Source organism: Odontomachus brunneus, unplaced genomic scaffold (genome assembly GCF_010583005.1).
Source record: "Odontomachus brunneus isolate Ranch 3 - 2012 unplaced genomic scaffold, Obru_v1 Obru_scaffold_068, whole genome shotgun sequence".
NCBI classification, from domain to species: domain Eukaryota; kingdom Metazoa; phylum Arthropoda; class Insecta; order Hymenoptera; family Formicidae; genus Odontomachus; species Odontomachus brunneus.
In genome coordinates, this window is record NW_022639518.1 from 1032038 (window position 1) to 1037544 (window position 5507).

The window sequence follows — 5507 nt, forward strand, 5'->3', positions numbered from 1 at the left end:
AATATTGTAATAAAATAATACTTCAAGTAATGTATGTATGTTGCTGTTGTTATGATTCATATACGTCATTGATTAGTTTTAATTAGTTTTATCTTTCAAATAGTTGTAAGTACATACTGTCTTGCTTAAATAATTGAAAGCTGTCTGAAATTGATATAAATAATAATTTAAATATCGCTTTATAAAACTATTTTAATCATTCAAACTGCTAAATCGGATTTCAAATTCGATAATAGAGATTTTTCATTTATTTTTTTTTTTATTAAAAAAAAATAGAACACATATATATTGATGAAAAGAGGTTGTGGAGAAATATTTTTGCATAAAATTACACAGTAAAATAATTACAAAAACTTAATTTTAAGGGTTGGTGGTAGAGGTAACTAAAAAAAAATGGATTTTTCGATAATTGTCTGTACGTAGTTTTGTAGACATAAAAATGAGATGCAACTTTTGTTTAAACTTTTTTTTTATATCTCTCACCGTTCTGGACTTATTACGCGAAAAAAACAAATCTGCATTTTTTTCAAGGGGTGATATCATCCTTTCAAACCAAAATATGGCACAAAAAAAAATAGTTTTGTGTTACGGATGAACTACTCTACTTGCACAAATTTTTTCAGAATTTTCAGAATTTTCGGGTTGCCTAACCTCCCTTGTTAGTATTGAGTCTCAATAGTTTTTTTCCGTAAGGATTGTTACGTCAAACATTTATCAACAAATATTTTATAACATTTTTTAAACGATATAAGAATATATTGTAAATCAAGCAACACGGTAGTGTCGCAAAACCAAGTGTAAGCGCGAAGCAACGCGGCCTACCGTGTATAATTACGCGACAACTTTAGTTGAATGTAGATTAAATTTTCATTTCGGCTATAACAGCTAAATTGACAAAGTTCTGGAGGCACTTAATCGATTCTTTTGGTTTACATTACTCCATAAAACTGTCTTTATTTTTTCTCTACGTGCTCCAGAAGCTGAGCTATTTTAGCTCAAAATCTGAAATCGTGAATTTACGCGTAAGGAACGTCTCCTCCTCACCACAGAAATGTCCGTTGACTACGTTCTTCGTTAGATGACAGGATGACGAGAGTGTTACCATTACCGACCCAGACAGCACAAAGACATTTTAAACGTACGTACGTACGTATTAAAAACGTACGTACGTACAACTACGTTGTACGTATTTAAAACGTCCATTTCAGATTTACAAACGTTTTTAGAACATTTTAAAAATATCCGTTGTTACTTTTATAGGTGTTCAAAAGACATCTGGACTAAAACTGGACGTTCTTAGAACGAAAATAGAATGTTTGTAATTTTGAATATTGAATGTTTCTAACCACCAAAAGAATATTTAACAGACATTTGAAAAAGCATTTTTAAAAACATTAAAAGTAATGAGATACCCAGACAGCACAAAATATTTATAAAATATTTACAAAATATTTATAAGATAATTTACAAATTATTTATTTTAAAAAACTTTAATTTGAAAAACAAAAAAGACTTTTAATATTAGAAAGTAATTTATTTAGATTTATAAAATGATTTACTTGTACATTATTTACTTTTAAAACAAGCAAATATTTATTTAAACATAGTTTTTACATAAAAAAAACTAATTTTTTGTAACGAAGTCATTTTTTCTAGAAATTTATAATATTACAGTTCATTTCACAAATTTAAAAAAATATTACTTTATATTTATTACATCTTTTCTAAAATCTAACAAATACTTTTTTAAGTTAAGAAATTATATTTAACAAAATACTTTTCTTTGATTTAAAGAATTTTTTCAGTATACATTACCAATTTAAATTTTGAATTTATTATTTTTTCATTAATTTAATAATTATAAATAATTACATTTATTTTTTTGTGTATACTATTTATAAAAATATTTACAAAATATTACTACAAATATTTATTTTTTGTTTACTATAAATATTATATAAAATATTTATAGCCTATATTTTATAGCCTATATTTATAGCCTATATTTTAATAATATTTTGAATAAAGATTTTAATACTTTTTTCTTTATGTATAGAAATATTTATAAAATATTTATGTAATATTTTTAAAAAATAATTCGTCCTAAATATTTTTAAATCTTTATCAATATTATAAATATAAATATTGTGTGCTGTCTGGGTAAATTCCTTTTTTCATTAAGAAATAATTTTCTTAACGGATTGGAAAAATGTTGTTTTTTTTAATATTTAATGAATGTTAAACTTCTATTAAATATTCAAAAACGAAACATTTTTTCAAACGTTAAAAAAAATTTTTTAATGAAAAATTGGAACTTATTCCATTATTTTTAATGTTTTAAAAAATGTTTTTTAAATATTTTTAAAATGTTTTTAAATGTTTAAATGTTTTTATTGTTCTGCTAGTTGGATTTCTTATTAATAATGCAAATTGAGGGGTTAATTTGGTTGCAATTTTCAAAAACTCGTAATGATAACTTTTTTGATGGAACTAACCAATCACATCATCGTTTGACAGATACAATTGTTCCAATAGAGAAGATAAATTTAATCGATTGTTTAAATTCATTTGTGTTGGTGACATTGGCTCATACTATTAATAAATGAAGGCATATGCGAGCTCAACATATGTTCCTTAGAAATATATAAAATGGATGTCTTTAAAATATATTTTATACATGCACTAACGTACGTAATTAAAATGTCCATATTAGGTCCTTGGACGTTGGGACTAAATAAAAACCAAAATTAGACTCCATTGGATGTCGTGTGCTGTCTGGGTATTTACCGACTTGTAACTGTCATCACGGCGAAGTCGATTGTTTGCGCGTACGAGAATGAGGTTATAACAAGGCTATATTTTTAATGCATAGTAGTTTTAAAAGTTGCGAAGTGTGTTTATCGTGATAATTTTGAAGAAAAGCTATGGAATTAACAAGGATAATATCACATAAATATCGGCGAATGCATAAAAATATACAACAATATAAAACTTGAATACTTTGTGTCGTTTTTAATTTTTATAACTAAATTAAATAATAAGGAGATAAAAGAGGGGGGAAAAGAAAAGGAGAAGAAAAGAAAGAGAGAAAGGAAAGAATGGGCAAGAAGAAATAAAAAGGAAAGAGAAAAAATGAAGATAAATGATAAGACGATAAAAAAAATCATAAGAGAGCGAAATAGAAAGACAAGAGCAATATATTAGTGAGTAATAGAATGAATAAATAAAAAGATAGATAATAAATAAATAATTAAATAAATTTTTTTGTCTGCCGCAATAATAAATAAGTATTGCTTTATATAATATATTAGGTGTACAACTCTGCTTCCGCCGTTTTTTTTCTGAAATTCGAGGCTTTATTGTAAAAAACTGGTTATACATTTATGATTCAAAGTATTGTCCATCGCTGGCCACTACTTTCTCCCATCTTTCGGGCAGCGTACGAATCCCGCTTCGAAAAAACTGGTTATCTTTTGAGGCGACCCACGAATCAATCCAATTTTTTGGATTCTTCATAAGATCGGAAGTGCTGGTCAGCCAGGCCGTGTGTCATTGATCGAAACAAGTGATAGTCAGAGAGAACATCGTCTGGAGAATACGGCGGGTGGGATAGGACTTCCCATTTCAACGTTTCCAAGTATGTCTTGACCACTTTCGCAACAAGGGGTCGAGCATTGTCATGTTGCAAAATCACTTTATCGTGTCTCTCGTTGTATTGCGGCCGTTTGTCTTTCAATGCTCGGCTCAAACGCATCAATTGCGTTCGATACCGATCGCCTGTGATTGTTTCAGTCGGTTTTAACAGCTCATAATACTACGCCGAGCTGGTCCCATCAAATACAGAGCATGACCTTGGAGCCGTGAATATTCGGTTTGGCCGTCAATGTGGAAGCATGGCCGGGAACTCCCCATGCTTTTCTGCACTTGGGGTTATCGTAATGAACCCATTTTTCGTCCCTAATCACAATGCGATGTAGAAATCCCTTCTGTCTTTGCCTTTCAAGCAGTTGTTCACAAGCAAACAAACGCCGTTCAACATCTCTCGGCTTCAATTCGTACGGCACCCAATTTCCTTGTTTCTGAATCATTCCCATGGCTTTGAGGCGTTTTGAAATGGCTTATTGAGTCACTCCCAATGATCGTACCAATTCTTCTTGATTTTGACACGAGTCTTGATCAAGTAATGCCTCCAATTCTGCATCTTCGAAAACCTTCTGTCTTCCACCGCTATGCCGGTCTTCGACGTCAAAATCACCGTTCTTGAAGCGTTGAAACCACTCACGACACGTTCTTTCACTAATAACGGCCTCACCATAAGTATTTGAGAGCATTTGATGAGCCTCAGCCGCAGATTTCTTCATATTGAAGCAGAAAATTAAAACCTTCCACAAATGACGAGAATTTGGCTTGTAAACTGACATTTTCAATCGAGAATAACTTTATGATGCAGATACAAATCGACTAATGTTTCTATGGGCTTATGTTGACAGATGCCCAAGTTTATTGTATGACGTCTATGATCTATTTATTTCGACCACCACTTACTGCTAAAGCCATCTATAGGAAAACGGCGAAAGCAAAGTTGTACACCTAATAGGATAATTTATAAGGATATAGAACTAAATTATTATTTATGTTGCTTGTACTTTTATTATTTTTAAACAAGGCAAGAAGAAAGGAAGAAAGAAAGAAAGTACAGCAAGCAAGAAAAAAAGAAAAAATATAAGGAGGGAAGATAGTACACGGACAGATAAGTAATAAAAAATAAAAAGCAAACAAGAAAATAGAAAATAAAGAGATGCAAGGTAATAAAATAGGAAAGGTAAATTTTAAAAAGTATTTTATTATTATTACTCGTTATTCATAAGAAAAGTACGTTGTTACATTTCATTATTAGACAGAAAGGAAAAGACAATTTTGTAAAAAAAAAAGAGGAAGATTTTGTGAGAGAGAGGGGGAGGGAGAGGGAGAAGGAGAAAAAAGGGGGAAAGAACAAAGAAGGGGAGAAACAGAGAAAGAGAGTTAAATGCAGTAAATTTTAAACTATTAGAAGAAAAACAGTAAGAAAAATCAATACAGGAGAATAAAAAGGTGAAAACAAAAAGAGGAGATATATATAAGGTGTAGTAAAAAGAAATCCATTATTTTTGCATGAAATTGGAGGCTTTATTTAGCATTGTCAGAATGATCCGATTTAGGTCAAACATGCACCGTTTTGTTCGATAACTTGTTGCTATTTTGAAGGTAATTCCATTATGCCTCTCTCATAGAAACCCTTGTCTCTATTGGCAAAAAACTGGGATAGTCGATTTTCACAAGCTACTCTTGGCGAATTTTTCACCAGCAAAATCATTCGCCATAGACAGGAACAGGTGGTAATCATTTGGTGCCCGGTCCGGACTATAAGGTGGATGCATAAGAACCTCCCAACCAAGCTCCCGGAGCTTCTGGCGAGTCACTATCGGTGTGTGTGATCTGGCGTTGTCCTGATGGAACACAATTCCTTT

General features: G+C 30.7%; 1 protein-coding gene across 9 annotated transcripts in view; it reads right to left on the minus strand.

Moving 5' to 3' along the window:
* Nucleotides 1–5507, minus strand: part of LOC116846727 (ankyrin repeat domain-containing protein 50) — a 692623-nt gene that overhangs the window by 498684 nt on the left and 188432 nt on the right. The window lies entirely within an intron of this gene.